Source organism: Macaca nemestrina, chromosome 19, assembly GCF_043159975.1.
Source record: "Macaca nemestrina isolate mMacNem1 chromosome 19, mMacNem.hap1, whole genome shotgun sequence".
Lineage (NCBI taxonomy): Eukaryota > Metazoa > Chordata > Mammalia > Primates > Cercopithecidae > Macaca > Macaca nemestrina.
The window spans coordinates 21915418-21932248 of NC_092143.1; the positions used below are offsets into that span (position 1 = coordinate 21915418).

At 44.1% G+C, this 16831-nt stretch overlaps 1 protein-coding gene across 5 annotated transcripts in view; it reads left to right on the plus strand.

Annotated features, from left to right (window-relative positions):
- Positions 1-663: 663 nt before the first annotated feature.
- Positions 664-16831, plus strand: part of LOC105477061 (alpha kinase 2) — a 144457-nt gene continuing 128289 nt past the window's right edge. For 2 of the 5 annotated variants that reach the window (XM_011733401.3, XM_011733402.3), the window contains exon 1: positions 664-1195. The gene's annotated coding sequence lies outside the window, so the exon portion shown is untranslated. The remainder of the gene's footprint in view (positions 1196-16831) is intronic. The other 3 variants (XM_071085258.1, XM_011733400.3, XM_011733398.3) reach the window with 3 other exon arrangements.

Below are 16831 nucleotides of genomic sequence, written 5' to 3' on the forward strand. Positions count from 1 at the left end.
GTGCTGCGTAAAACAATTTGCTTTTGAGGATTGCAGTGCTCAACACAGAGTGAGTATTTACAGCTATGTCCCTTTCAAAGTCACCCCTGGAGCTGCTAATTTGAGCCGTCTCCGTGAGTCTCGAAAGAGATTTCTGTCTAAGCTGTCAATTTCCAGGTGTCATACATTGAAATATTTTTGGGGAGAGGCTAAGTAGTTACAGAATGATGCTAAAGGATTCTCTATGTTTTTAGACTTGGATAAAATTCAGTAAAAGAAATGCCCATATTACAAAATCTGCTTTCCCAATAAGAACCATTCCAGGCAATCTGAAGGAACAGAACCTGTGGTATTTCTTCTGTGAATTTCTTCTGATCTTTGTCCATTCTTTTCTTTCTATTATAGTCAAAATAGGAAGGTGTGTGTGTATGTGTGTGTGTGAGAGAGAGAGACAGACAGACAGACAAAGGGGGTAAGGAGGGTGAGGAGGGTGGATCCCGCCTTCCTTCTGTGGCTTCTGCCTTTCTCAGAGAACTTCAGAGGACGGCTATGATACCTGTTCTAAATGAACAACATATAACTTGTATTTTTACCTCTCCGCCACCCCCTCCATGGGTTTCCTATGTGTACTTCAAATGCCTGATAACCTTGGTACGAGAACTGGTTGTATTACATCGGCCTTAATCCCTTTATCAGGCAGCAAGTTTTTCCTTTCCTAAGGGGTGAGCAACTAAGCCCAGGGTCCAGCATGGGCTTTGTAGAGAGTTGCTCGGTCTCCCGAGCAGCAGCCAGTGACAGCTCATCTGGGTTTCATCAGCTCCCTGGGGCTGCATTTCACCAGGCCCCCTTGCCAGGGCCTCCCCGGCGTGTCAACAAGTGTTGCACCTACTGCAGAAACAGCCCTCAAGTTTCATCACAGGGATGCTAAAATATATTCTCCAGCTTCAGCTATGACCTAGTTCATTGAAGGGCGGGGGAAAAATGCTCTTCTTCCAGAACTTCCCTGGGCATGGAATTTCCCCTCTTAGGAAGATATGAACTTTCTGGAAGCAGACCCATCTGTGCTTTGACCTGATCGTGGAAAAGACCCTGAACCCTGTAAACTCCTTCAAATCCCTGTCCCGGGAACACCCAGTCAATGCCTCACACACAGCCTGGGGAAGCCACAGCCGAGCCAGCCCTCCTATAACATTTCTTGGACAAAGAGTATTGAAAAGTAAGTATGTAGACTTTGGTTTTTACATAAGGAATGGCTGTACTTTCAATATATAGTTGTTAACATTTTCTGCAACAAAGAATGAAGCAGATTGTTTCCTTATGAAATAGAATGAGATGAAACAAATAGGGGCTATATGGGATATTTGGGTATATAAGGTTTTAAAGTGGGCAAATTCTCATGGTCTTGTAATTTAAGTCCATTTTGGCACTTTTTGAAAATTATTGCTATTTTTAAAGGTGTGCTTATCTTGGCTTGACAATAATGAATGAAAATAGTTTCTTTCACATCATGTCTATCTTAGCAGTTAGAAAAAATATACAGGATGACTCGAAGCAGTGAGATGTAAAGCTTTGAAAAGTAACATAAAAAGTTAAGTTAATTATCCAGGTAACTCAGGCCCCAGAGACTTTTGTCTGAAATATTTGAGTATTTTAGTTAAGAGTTATTCAATTTACTGTGAATTACTGAATGATTGAAAATCTCTCCTATCTGGGTAGACACAGAAGTATATTGTCTGACAACAGGTAATACAATTTGCTGAAAAGCTATCAGGCATTTCAAAATGGCTGATGTAAGCATTTATTGTAAAAAAAATAGATTTTAAAAAAAATTTAAGGCAAAAAGTCAGCCAAAAAAAATCCATCAATTAAATGCCACCACTGTCACATTACAGTTTAATGAACACATCTAAACCTTAAAAGCCCTGATTAAGGGTGTCAGTTACAGACATTTGGCAATCATTTAAAAATAGATAAAAGCAAGAACAGCATTTAGAGCTGCTTCTGCTCTAATTATTTTCTTTCCACAACCTTTTCCTTATGTAAAGGTAGCCTTTATTTCTAAAGATTAATTAACCAGGAACGGTAATTCCAGAGATATGTGATATGTTTTATAACTCTATATCAACTAAGGACAAATTGAAGGAGTTTTTGCTGTGTGGCTTCTGTACTGAAACCAAGGATGTTGTGGGTTACCTTCCGAATCAACAACTTCACAAATCCTGTATTAGAAAGCATGGATGGCCAATAACCACGTTCAGATCTTGGAAATCGGACTTAAAACAAACTAAATGTATTTTCGCTCCTGAATTACATTGTCCTTTGTTGTTGTTGTTTTTATTTTTTTGCTTGTTTTGTGTTTTTAGACAGAGTTTTGCTCTTGTTGCGCAGGCTGGAGTGCAATGGCTCGGTCTTGGCTCACTGCAACCTCCGCCTCCTGGGTTCAAGTGATTCTCCTGCCTCAGCCTCCCGAAGTAGGTGGGATTTCAGGTACCCACCACCACGCCCAGCTAATTTTTTTGTATTTTCGGTTGAGACGGGGTTTCACCATGTTGGCCAGGCTGGTCTTGAACCCCTGACCTCAGGTGATCCACTCGCCTCGGCCTCCCAAAGTGTTGGGATTACAAGCGTGAGCCACCACACCCAGCCTACATTGTCTTTTTGATGTTTTCACCAAACATTTAATCACAATTTGGGGAAGTTTTTAGGTAGGGCAGAGTTCCTGTTGTCATTACCTGCCAAGTTTTTTTCTCCTCCAATTTCATGAGTTTTTAACAGCCTCCTGAACACTCGCATGTAGGTATCAGCCCCTGTGATGGGGATGCAGTTGAGTTAGTGTCTTACTCTGGATGGAGGTGGGAGAAGCAGGGGAGGTCCTAAGAAAGGTTTTGGAGTCAGATTTGGAATTGACTCCCAACTTTAGCATAACTTTTCAACCTGTTTGAACCCTAGTTTACTCATCCGTAAAATCATAACAGTATTCACTTTAACAGAATTGATGGGGGATTAGATGAATAAATATACCTAAAGTATCTGTTGAATCATAGTTTCTCAACAAAAGTTTGTTTTTCACCTTAATTAAAAACTTCTCTTTTTTTTGCTGAAACTTTAGAATAATACCATAAAATAAACTATATAAAGTAATAGAAACTGTACATTATAAGCATCACTGCAATAATTAAATAAACATAACGATTAGATTCCTTGAGAAAAATTCTATACTTGGAAACAACGTCTTTGAAAACAAAATAAGAAAAAAAGATTATATTTTAGAATATATCTATGATAAATAAGAAAAAAAAATTTTTACTGAAAATAGTTGATGGATAATTGATGCTTATTATCTAAAAGCAGAAGTAGAGATTTATCAACATCCCCTGGGAATGCTTTTTAATACACACCAGTACCATATTTCAATGTGAGTGTTTGGGAATACATAGTAATGAAAGGCCTGTGATCACGATGAAAACTATGAAAATGAAGGTAGACGCCCAGCCTTTCCTCAAAGATTATAGTCGAGTCTTGCATTGAGAGAGGTGGGGGCGGGAGTGGAGGTGAAAATTCTCTGAACTGGGCCAGCCATTGGCGGAGCTGAGCAGGGGGAGTAGCTCTGGGCCAGCTCAGAAGAAGTGTCGTTTCCAGGGTAGGGATCGCACTGTGGGCTAGAATTGGGCGGGGTCAGTGATAAAAGTACACAATGAATAGGGAGAAAGGCCAGTCAGGGACGGGAGGGAGCAGATGAGATTCACAAGCCGGCTTGTGGGCTGGCTCCCGAGAACTTTATCAGACATCTTTCTCATTGCCCCTTGTTTTCACTGAGATACCCCACAGCTTTTCCCCGGGCACATGGCAGTACCTTGATACATTCTTCACTTCGGTTACAGACAGGTTCACAAGGAACCCAGGATATGTTACTCTGGGTTGGATGCTGCCAAAAAGAAAAACTGAAAATGCAAACATGTAAAGCAACTTGGGAGAATGTAATCACGTCATCTTGGGGTTGGCGAAAACGAAAGAATATACATTTGACCTACATTAAATAAAACATTTAAACATGTTTCCAGCCCTTATTGGGATCTCCGCCTATGCATACCAACTTGGCATGGCCCAAACAGACAAAACTAATCAGGAGACTTCAGACATCAGCTCAAAGAGACAGGGAGCAAGTTGAAGAGAAGCTCAGTTCCGAGAGTTCAGGTCTGGATACCCTGCACCCTCCCTCTGGAGGGCCAGCCTGGAGAACTGCTATCTGTGTTAGATCTGTGTTAGGATAGAACTGCTATCCTTATGTCTGGGCTACACAACTCACCTGGGTTTTCACTTGATCTTCAGCCCTGCTCTTAGACAACCAGGCCCCTGCTCTTAGACAAACAGGCTCATTTGCTCCTCAACCCCTAGTTTAAGACCTTCCTCTGAGCCCAGTGGTTCTTAAACTTCCAAGTGCAACAGAATCTAAAGAGCTTGTTAAAATAAAGCTTGCTGGGCTCCACCCCCAGAGCTTCTGATTCTGAAGTTTCCAAGAATTTGCATTTCCTCCTTGTTCCCAGGAAATGCTGATGGCATGGCCCAGGGGCCACTCTGAGAACCACTGCTATAGCCATTTCTTCGGCCTGCAGTTCCTGAAGAAAACCTATTTGTGTTTATTCTTTTCAACCACCAAACTTTCCTTACTTCTCAGGGGATACCAGAGACACAGATACAATGTGCTAGTGTTGCAAACATAAAAGGTGAACCCATCAGGTGCCCTGCAGGCAAGCAGTTTACAGTCTAGCTGCTGGGGGTGACACTGAGTGAGGGACAATACCCTGAGGCTAATGGTCTCTAGTTTTTAGGGGCTTTTTCTTTTTTTCCAGCTGAGGATATCAGGGAAGCCTTCAAAGAGAAACCAGCATTTGAGCTAGGGGTTTGAAAACCTGGCGGGGTGTTTGAACAGGCTGGTGGTCCTTCCATGTAAAGGAAATCCAGAAAAGCAAAATAAAAACATGGAGGGCAGAAAGAGAAAGGATGAATATGAAAATCAGAAATTAGTGTGGTTGGGCTACGCTTTTCACACTTCTCCTCCCCTGCCTTCTTGATGATGAAAGAATTGTCAAGAGTTGGATGGTTTTGATCAAGCCATTTAATCTTCAGTCCATTCCTTCTGTTGGTAACTTAGTTGTAACTTGGTGTCCAACAAAGAGATCTGGAATAGAGAGCCAAATGGTAGGAATTTCAGGCAGTGCGGGCCAAGGAGGAGAGGGCATGCCTTCTTGAAGCAACGAAGAAATCAACTTGGCCGGGCTTGGTGGCTCATGCCTGTAATCCCAGCATTTTGGGAGGCCAAGGTGGGTGGATCACTTGAGGTCGGGAGTTCGAGACCAGCTTGGTGAAACATGGTGAACCCCTGTCTCCACTGAAAATACAAAATTAGCTAGGCATGCTGGTACAGGCCTGTAATCTTAGCTACTTGAGAGGCTGAGGCAGGAGAATCGCTTGAACCCAGGAGGCAGAGGTTGCAGTGACCCAAAATCGTGCCATTGCACTCCAGCCTGGGCAACAAGAGTGAAACTCTGTCTCAAAAAAAAAAAAAAAAAAAAAAAAAAAAACCAGAAGAAAGAAAGAAAAGAAAAGGAAAAACAGAAAAAAAGAAAGAAATCAACTCAAACTACCTTAATCAGTAACAGGAATTTATTGCTCGCACCATGGAAGAGTCCAGGAGTTTGGTCAGGACCCCGCTGTTTCTCTGCATTTCTGAAAGCTCTGCTCATCTCTGTTTTGGTTTTATCAGCTTTAGCACAGTCTCAAGATAGCTATTGGCCTCTGCTGAGGTTCACATGCTTTCCTTTTCCTGTGGATGACAGAGTGAACAACCTAAGCTTTGCACTGACTGGGTCTCCCCTGAACTACTTTTTGGAGAGTGCCACATGCGATTGACTTTGGTTAATGACTAGGTCAGTGAGCAAGTGCACCACAGTTTAGACCAATCAGAGCCAACAAAGCAGGAAGGCTGAGGTGTCGCCAACCAAGTCCCCAGGCTGCTGAGTGACGGGAGAGGCTAGGTTAGGAGGACAAGCGAATGGCCACTTTAGGATATTTTAGATATTTTGGAGAAAGGCCTCTAAAATCATACCACCTGTTCCCTTAGTCGTAAAGATAGCCATGGGGAGCATTTATACTTTAAAGATTAAGAATATTACTGCTAAAGGTAAGCCAGGAAAAATTAAACCAAAAAATTAGGATGGGCATGCTTTAAAGTTCAGCCCAGACAAGTCAAAATGTTCTTCCACAGAACAGTCCTGCCTCAGCAATGGAAGGAACCAGCCAGGCATGGTGGCGCAAGCCACCTGTTATCCCAGAATTTTGGGAGACCGAGACAGGAGGATCACTGGAGGTCAGGAGTTTGAGACCAGCCTGGCTAACATGGCAAAACCCTGTCTCTACTAAAAATACAAAAATTAGCCAGGCATGGTGGTGCATGCCTGTAATCCCAGCTACTCAGGAGGCTGAGGTGGGAGGATTGCTTGAACCCAGGAGGCAGGGGTTGCAGTGAGCCGAGATTGTACCACTGCACTCCAGCCGGGTGAAAGAGTGAGACCCTATCTCAAAAGAAATAAAAAGAAATGGAATGAACCGTTGGCTACAGTACTACACCTTACGGCCCTTTTTATTGGATGTGATGTTCCTTATCTCTAAGGCACACTTTATTTACTAGAACAAGATTAGATAAAGAACCATTAAAAATCTTCTGTATTGGGAGTCTGAGGTGGGTGGGGGATCGCTTGAGCCCAGGATTTTGAGAACAGCCTGGGCAACGTAGTGGGACCCCATCTCTATTTAAAAAAAAAATCTTCTGGAAATAAGGCCAGTGGAGGCATTATATGAAAAGTGTTCCCCTAAGACACTCTGACTGGCTGGGTTGAAGGATGAGGGTAGAAGGTGGCAGAGATCAGACTGCCACTCTCCTGAGAATCTCTTCCCTGTCCTCACACCACTGATTTTTTCTGAATGGTCTTGCTGACAGGTGGTTAGTTCAGCATAATGAATTCTGGCTCAGTTAACTACACTCAGGCTCAGTTAACTACACTCAGGGTTGGTCTTATTTTTGTCGGGGGGCAAGGAGTGAGACAGAAGAGAGCCTAAGGTTTTCCAGGTTCTTCCCTATATTGTCTGGTGCCAGAAATTCCACAGCGTTTCACCTCTTGGCCACATTGAAAAGTAAACATTCTCCCAAGAGGGATTAGTTGGAGTGGCTTTGGAGTTTTCAGGAGTTACAGGGGAGTGAGGGTAGGAACATAAGGAGCCTGGGCAAATGCGGAGGATAAGAGGAAAATGAGCCAGAGAGGGGCCTTCTTTACTAGGAAGTGTTTGTGCTGACACTGATGACACATTCCTAGACTGGACACAGCAGTCGGCCCATGACATTCAACTTCAAGCCAAAGTGATTTTAATCAGTTAACTCATGGAAGTGGGTCTGATTACAGCACTGTCACACTTTGTATGTTTATTACACCATAAGGTCTCCTCTCTTCCCTGTCTTTACCCCAAGATAGGCAAGAGAATGTATCCTTTCAATGCAGTACATGGAAAATCAGAAGCAAGAAACCTGGACTCTGTCACTAACAAGCTGTGTGACCTTGAAAATGTCACCTAACCTGTGTTTCAGGTGCGTTTTTCAGTTGTAAATTCAGGGGAGGTACTAAACTGTCACACAGGTTTTATTTATTTTTGTATTTACTTATTTATTTTTTTGAGACAGAGTCTCACTCTGTCGGTCAAGCTGGAGTACAATGGCGCCATCTCAGCTCACTGCAAGCTCCATCTCCCGGGCTCAAGCAATTGTCCTGCCTCAGCCTCCCTAGTGGCTGGGATTACAGGTGTGTGCCACTACACCCGGCTAATTTTTATATTTTTAGTAGAGATGGGATTTCACCATGTTGGCCAGGCTGGTCTCGAACTCCTGACCTCAGGTAATCTGCCTGCCTCTGCTTCCCAAAATGCTGGGATTACAGGAGTGAGACACTATGCCCGGCCTCGCACAGGTTTTATTTAACCTTTTTTTTTTTGCCCTTTCATAAAGATTGGAAACTGCCACACATTTTAAGCAGCAGGGGAGAGGAGACTCAGTGGAAAGACTCATCCACCTAAAATATATTCAAAACAAATCCAGAGGGAGGTTCTGCCAGCTCAGTATTCACCACGTCTGTGTGATGAATTGTGCACCCAACACACTGCCGGGCACATGGAGTGGCTCACTATTAATATTGAAAAGTTAGCTTTTACTTGTTTATTAGGTAAGATACATCAAGTCAAGGTATCCAGAAAGATATACAAAGACTGTCACTGCCTCCAAATGGCATGCCTTCTTTTCCCCCCGACACTTAGGTCCCCTCCCAGGAGCAACCAAGCTACTGCTTTCTTGTGTATTTCTAGTCAATATATGTATAAACAAGCATATTAGATTATTTTCTCCTCCTCCTCCTCCTTCTTCTTTGCCTTTAAAAGTCATCACATGGGCTGGGCGTGGTGGCTCATGCCTGTAATCCCAGCACTTTGGGAGGCCGAGGCAGGCGGATCACGAGGTCAGGAGATCGAGACCATCCTGGTTAACACAGTGAAACCCCATCTCTACTAAATATACAAAAAATTAGCCGGGTGAAGTGGCGGGCACCTGTAGTCCCAGCTACTCAGGAGGCTGAGGCAGGAGAATGGTGTGAACCTGGGAGGCGGAGCTTGCAGTGAGCCGAGATTATGCCACTGCACTCTAGCCTGGGCGACAGAGCGAGACTCCCTCTTTTTTTAAAAAAAAAAAAAAAAAAAAAAGTGAACACATTGGCCGGGGACAGTTGGCTTATGCCTGTAATCCCAGCACTTTGGGAGGCCAAGGCGGGTGGATCATGAGGTCAGGAGATTGAGACCATCCTGGCTAACATGGAAGCCCTGTCTCTACTAAAAATACAAAAAATAAGCCGGGCATTGTGGCGGACACCTGTAGTCCCAGCTACTTGGGAGGCTGAGGCAGGAGAATGGGGTGAACCTGGGAGGCGAAGCTTGCAGTGACCCAAGATCATGCCACCGCACTCCAGCCTGGGCAACAGAGCGAGACTCCGTCTCAAAAAAAAAAAAAAAAAAAAAGTGATCACATTCCCTGCACTCTTATACATTGTTTATTTCATTTAATGTATCCTGGAGATTATTCCATATCAGTGCATTTTTTTATTCCATTATCAGTGTCTCTTTTTTTTGTTTGTTTGTTTTGAGACAGGGTCTTGCTCTGTTGCCCATACTGGAGTGCAGTGGTGCAATCACGGCTCATTACAGCTTCAACCTCCCAGGCTCAAGCCATTCTCCTGCCTCAGCCTCCTGAGTAACTGGGACTACAGACATGCACTACACCAGCTAATTTTTGCACTTTTTGTAGAGATGGGGTTTCACCATATTGCCCAGATGGATCTTAAACTCCTGGGCTCAAGCGATCCACCCACCTTGGCCTCTTAAAGTGCTGGGATTACACACAGGAGCCACCATGCCTGGCCTGTCTCCTTCTTTTAAATGTACATTGTTGTTAACAAGAAAAAAAGATTCCATTCTTTAGGTATACAATAACCACATTCCTATTGATGGACATTTAGCTTTTGCTGTCACAGGTAACGCCGCAGTGAATTTAGTAGGGGCTCATTAAATGTTTGTCTCCTTGCTTCTATTTTTAAAATTAACTTTAACAAGGTGTATTTTGTACATCATATATAATTCACCATTTCTAATTGTTAAATGCAATGATTTGTTTTTAAAAGCAAATCTACTAGGTTGGGCAATCATCACCATAGATTGGTTTTAGAACATTGTCATCACCCCCAAAAGATCCTTCAGGCACATTTATTATTAGCATTCTCCCTACTGCCCTCACCTCCAGCCACCACTGATCTACTTTCTGTCTTTATAGTTTCTATTGGACACTTAATTCCATTTATTGTATGGTCTCTTGTGTATGGCTTCTTTCACTAAGCATACTGAGAATGTGTTTGAGGTTCATCTATGTCATACCATGTATCCATAATTTTGTGTTTTTTGTTTTTTTTGTTTTGAGAAGGAGCTTCGCTCTGTCACCCAAGCTGGAATGCAATGGTGCGATCTCGGCTCTCTGCAACCTCCACCTCCTGGGTTCAAGAAATTATCTTGCCTTGGCCTCCCAAGTAGCTGAGATTATATGCACCTGACATCATGCCCAGCTAATTTTTGTGTTTTTTAGTAGAGACAGATTTCACCATGTTGGCCAGGCTGGTCTCCAACTCCCGACCTCAGGTGATCTGCCTGCCTCAGCCTCCCAAAGTGCTGGGATAACAGGTGTGAGCCACAGCCCGCCGTATCCATAGTTTGTTCTTTGTTATTGCTCAGTGGTATTCCATTATATGGCTATACCACATTTTGTCTACCCATTCACTAGTTGGAGTGTTAGGTTATTTCCAATAGATACTTAGGTTGTTTCCGATTTTTGGCTATTATGAATAACCTTGCTAAGAACATTTGTGTGCAAGTCTTTGTGTGAATATGCATTTTCATTTCTCTTGGGAAGATAACTCAGAGTGGAATTGCTGGGTCATTTGGTAAATTTATGTTTAACTTTGAAACCCATCTCCCATTTAGGAAAAAAAAAAAAGGGCAGCTTGTTGCCAGCACTCAATTTTACATAAATAGGCTCTTTGAGGCTGAAACAAATTTGGCTGATTTTCAATGTGAAAATAAAATACAAAAACTGTTTTTGGAGTTATTTCTAAACAGAATTTATCTCTAATTCTGATGTAACAGAAATGTATATGATGTTACATCAGGATTAGAGACAGCAGTATTCTTGGGGCAAATGGGAAATGGGTTAAGAAACTGCCAAAGTGTTTTCCAAAATGTCTGTACCACTTTTCCATTCCCACCGGCAATGAATGAGCATTTTTGTTCTTTTCCCATCCTCACTGATATTCCACTCCAGCTAATCTGGACTCATGTTTCAGCTCTGCCACTTGCAGGCTGTGAGAAGTTATGCTTCTTACACCAACCTTTAGAAGTGACTGAAGCTTCCGAGTCATTAGCTGGGAAATAGCAAAGAACATCCACCAGACAGGTTCACTGTGAAGATGAAATACGAAGTGCCCAGCCTTGGGTCTGATACACAGTAGGCACCCGAAATGTGTTAAGTGTCTCTCCCCACATGGTCTGCCGTCCTCCCCACGCAATTTACAGAAATCATCTTTGAATAAGCTTCCCTAACTAACACGGCTCTGGGTATTAGGTGATGGCAATCACCTAATTTGCGAGATGGCAAATTCAGGAAGACAATTGCCATTGGATTAGGCTGGGTAATCAGAACTAATCCCTCCTGTCCCCACTGAGTAGGCGCCCTAACTGCTGGCCTTCCCGCCAGCTCCACAAGAGCTGGTTACCCGTGGTCTGCTTGTGAGCTATGACCTCTTCCCTGATCCTTTCTGCTGACAGCAGGCTTTCTGGTGACAGCAGCCATGCCACTTGCTGGCTATTGAGGGTGGGGGAAGAGGGATGCAGACTGGTGGTGGGAAGGGGGTTGCAGATTAGTCAAAATAAAACTTGACATCACTTGAGTGTTTTAAATGTTCAAATAACGCTCCTATAGCCTTGGTTCTCCACCAATTTGAGATAAATACATTATTTTTATAATCTTGCCAATGTTAAACCCAAAGTCACTGGCAGCAGCTAACACTCACATACATAGTGCTTACTTTATATACTATTCAGAACAGCATTACATAGACTGACTCAAATTCCATAATGGTCAAATGAATAGATACTGCTATTATGTTAGTTTTATAGAAGAAGTGACTGAGGCAGACTGATGATCAGTTAGTGAGTGGCAGAGCAGAGGTTTGAGCCTAGGGAGCAGGTGCAGGAGTCCACATCCCGCATCATGACATTACCCTGCTACCTGTCAAGGGTCCTGCCCATTTTAGAGTAGCTATCAAAATGTGATATGTGGGCCGGGTGTGGTGGCTCATGCCTGTAATCCCAGCTGCTCAGGAGGCTGAGGGAGGAATCGCTTGAATCCGGGAGGCAGAGGATGCAGTGAGCTGAGATTGTGCCATTGCTCTCTAGCCTGGGCGACATAGTGAGACTCTCTCTCAATAAATAAATAAATAAATTCAAATACAAATAAAAAGAAAGAAACTTGCCACGATCCACTGTTTAGGGAAAATCTCTCTCGAACCTTTTTTTCTCTGCTCTCCCACCACCACAATGACAATCATCAACACAGAGGAAGAGGAAGACTTCTGTGACCAAAGTCGTGGTGGATTTGCCCCATACGCCAAGCTGCAGACACCGGTGGCGTGTTCTTGGATTCAGTTCCGACACTGTCTACCCGGAGATAGTGTCAGATCCCACAGGTTGTGGGTCCAGTCCCCAAGGCTACTCCTCACCCACCCCCCAAACCCCCGGACAACCAGCTGCGAGTCAAGGCTTCCAGAACTTCTGACTGACTGGCTTCAGGTTGGGGTTCCCATGAGCACCTCTTGGGGTTAATTTGCTAGAGTAGCTCATGGAACTCAGGGAAACACTTACATTTACTGGTTTATTGCAAAGGTGATTTTAAGGATATAAGTAAACAGCCAGATGCAGAGCTCCTAGGGCAATTTGCAGGTGCTTCAGTCCCCATGGAGTTGGGATGCGCCATCCTCCCAGCGTGTGGATGAGTTCTTCACCTCCTGTCAGCCTCCACGTGTTCACTTCTCTGGAAGCTCCCCAAACCCTGTCCTTTTGGGCTTTTATGGAGGCTTCGCTACATAGGCATGATTGAGAACCATGTAGAAATGTGATTGGACAAAAAGCACCTGATCTGAACCCAGCAAGCCTGTCTGTTCAGATTTTCTTGGCATTCTTTTCTCTGTGTGGCTTTCTTTCCCCTAGGGTACGGGGCAGGAATGAGGGTCTTTTGGAATGAGGGCTTTTGACCACAATCAGAGTCCTGCCTTGGACAGGTAAAAGGAGGATAGAAGGTCAGAAAGAGAGAGAGAGATTCTGTTTCCCGAGGCCAGAAGTGCCCCAACATTATAATAAGGACTATGGGAGTTAGGAGCCAGGAATTGTGGATGGAAACCAATAAATATACAGATATATCCTAACACCTTAACCACACAGCAAAAAAAGAGGCAAATGCAGCATTCTTTCCAATGAACACACTGTTTTTCCAAGGTCATCTGTGAAGCCTACCACAAACTCCTCCACTAATCCCAATAATTCAATATTGATTGTTCATCTCTAGCAGAGAATGATACATCTGTCATCAAGGGTTCTCACCTTCAGAGAAGCCACGAAACACGAGCCACAGCCTGACTTAACTGTCCTTTTCCTCTCCAGAGTACAGTCAGTGCTCTGTGGCTGAGATATGTGGTCACTAAACTGACTGTGTGAGTCAAATAGTGTGTGTTTGTCAGTATTTTCACATGTGGGACAACACTGTCAGGAAATCGTCACCTGGGGAGGAGTCACGGATGACACAGAAGCTCCTCAACGTCAGCCCAGCTCTTGACAGCTGGATTTATCCTTTCCTCCTTCTCCATCCATAGCAGTGATCTCCAGGAATGAGAACGGAAGGTCATGTCCTGTAAATTACTATTACGGGTGAGAATTACACCCAGAGACATTTTTACATAGTAGTTGGTGTACCACTTTAAAAAAGAATTACTGTGGTAACCCACAGCAGAAAAGGAAACTGATGAAACAAGTGAACTCTTTCCTTATACTACACTGATTACCATTATGAAAACTAATTATGTAACAGATTTTCACAAGGCAATTGACATACGTATCCTCAGCCTATTTTCATTCCCTCCTTTTACAGATGAGAAGGTAGGCTCAATGCCTTGCCTTATAATTGGCAGAGCTGGATGTAGATTTGTTTCTGGCAGGTGGCAAAGCCTGCATTGTGTTCACAGTTCTATGGGGCCTCCTGCTCAGGAGGGTGTTTTCCTGCTATGAGAGCTGCCCTGTCCCCCACTGTCCCCCTCCGTTTGAGTAACCTCCCTAGGAATGTGAAGAGTGGGGTAGTCATCCCTCTGTCTCTACAGTTGCTTCTAAAAAGCATTGCTGATTTGCCACAAAAAGGAATGAAGTACTGATACAGGCGACAACATAGTCAAACCTCAAAAACATTGTGTTAAGTGAAAGCTTCTATTTATATAAAATATCCAGAATAGGCCGGGCTCTGTGTCTTCTGCCTATAATCCCAGCATTTTGGGAAGCCAAGTGGGAGGATTGCTTGAGCCCAGGCATTCAAGACTAGCCTGGGCAATGTAGTGAGACCCTGTCTCTAAAAAAAAAAAAAAACCCTTAATAGACAAATACATAGAGACAGAAAGTAGATTAGTGATTGCCTCTGGCTGTATGTGTCATGGGGGTGGGGGGTGGAAATGGGGAGATGAGGAAGTAAAAGGGGTGTAGGAATTCTTTCTAGGGTAATGAGAATGTTCTAAAATGGATTGTGGTGATGGTTGCACAATTCTGAATATAGTGAAAGCAATTGAATTGTACACCTTAAATGAGTAAATTGTGTATGATGTGGTAATTATATCTCATTAAAGCTGTAAAAGAGCTGGGCATGGAGGCTCAAGCCTGTAGTCCCAGCTACTCAGGAGGCTGAGGTGGGGGGATGGCTTGAGCGCAGGAGTTCAAGACCAGCCTTGGGCTGGTGTTAAATCTGAGTTTTAAAAAATACCAGTTGATATCAATTCCTCAACCACCAAATGTACTTGTAACCTAATCTGGAATGGAGGTATCTATTTGCTATCTAGCAGATGAATTTTCTTCCTGTGCTGTGCAACTAATTTGCCAGCTATGCTGAGACGGGTTTACTATGCTCTGAAATACCACACATATTAACTGGAGCCCCATGTCATCCAGCCTCTGCACAGCTAAGTTTAAGAAATTCTACAACCAAAAATAACTGGAAATGTAAGTCATTTGTTAAATAATGTCAAAAGGACCCAATTCACAACCACAATGCATAGTTTCTGAAAAATCTTCAGTTCGGCCTCTCTTGCTGAGTCTTCCATACCTGTCCCAGCAGGTATGTCTCTCAAACCTCTCTCCCATCTCATGGGTTCTGTCCCATACCCAAGCAGTTTTCTCTCTTTTTGATGCTACCGTATCACTTCTTCAACTTTACGGCTTTTTCTACCCATCATGTGAATTAATTGAACTTCAGGTTTAAGCACGAAGTTGCTTCCTGCACACACTCTCCCTGAGGAAGGGAAGGCAGTGTATTCCCCTACATTAACTTACTTAACCCTGATATTTATAGAGTGTAGGTGCTTTATGCAGGGGCAGTTTGGGAACACTTTTTGGGAAATACAGTTCCCACCATATTTCTAAACAGAACATTTTGAGATTAAGGAAATACTGTGGGAACTTCTAAAGCAGCAGGAGTGATCTCAAAAGAAAGCACTAGAGGCATTTGTGAGCAGAATGCTCCAAGGGCAGCATCCACCAAGCAAGGGGGGCCTCATGGGCCAAGATCTGTTCTTCACACAAGGCCCTGAGCCCAGAAGGGTGCTGTCTTTTTATTATTTCTTTTGAGGTGGAGTCTCGCTCTGTCGCCCAGGCAGTGTCGTTCAGTGGCGCCATCTTGGCTCACTGCAACCTCCGCCTCCCAGGTCCCGGTTCAAGCAATTCTCCTGCCTCAGCCTCCGGAGTTGCTGGGATTACAGGAATGAGCCACCATGCCCAGCTAATTTTTGTATTTTTAGTAGAGACAGGGTTTCACCATGTTGGCCAGGATGGTCTTGAACTCCTGACCTTGTGATCCGCCCGCCTTAGCCTCCCAAAGTGCTGGGATTACAGGCGTGAGCCACCACGCCAGGCCGGGTGCCGTCTTTGGTTTAATGCTCTGATGTCACCATCTTAAAATCCTTAATCCTGTTTGCACAAAGAATCCCTCATTTTCATCTTCAGCCGGGCCCTGCAAATTATGTTGCTCATCCTGCTACTGCAGCAAGGGTCCTCAAACATCACTGGCCCTGCACTCCCTCCTTCTCCCTCTACTCACTTCTGCTCATCAGGAGGTTTTAGGTGTTGGTGAGACCTTGAACTGTCCTCAGGGAACTTGTCTCTGACAACTCGCCTCTCAGGGTATCTGAGACAATCTGGAAAAGTGGGAAGAAATAGGGAGGAACTATTTCTAAATGGGTAAGAAGCTGCTACCGACACTCATATGGAAAGGGGTGTCCCCTTTGGCAATACAGCTATGGCTGCTTTAATTTGGCCTCTCCTACCCAGAGCTTAGCTCAGGCGTCTGTTTTGGGGCACTCAGCATCCCTGGGTTCAGCATTTGCAGTCCCTAGCCGCCCCTTCCCTGTTCAGGCTAACCACACGGTAGTGTGGTTCTTTTCTTTCTCTCAGCTCTGTGGTGTGGGAGAACAGCCATCATTGTGAAGAAGTGGACGCTACTGTGTAGACAGAGCTAAATGCCCTTTCGAAGGGCATTTACAAAGGAGAGGTCTGGTCAAGTGGAGCCAGCTTGTATCTGCCGGTAGCGTGGAAAGGAAAGCGCTCTCTGGATTCAGACCCACCTGCGCCCTCAGGGGTGGCTCCTATCTGTGCAAGCTGTGCCCTGCAAAGCTGCAGTGGTGTCTTACACTGTCAGGCTGTCAACCTGCACAGCCCTGAAGGACAGCCACAAGGCGGCTGCCACTTGAGCTGTGTGATCTTGAGCAAGTTGTTGAACCTCTCTGAGTCTCAGGTTCTGCATCTGTAAAATGTAGGAGACATTAGTAACTATCCTTTAAGTAGCTTCAAAGAGATTAAGTGAAATAATATATCTGGTGGCTAAGCAAGTGTTTAGTGCCTGCCTTCCCCTGGGGCACCC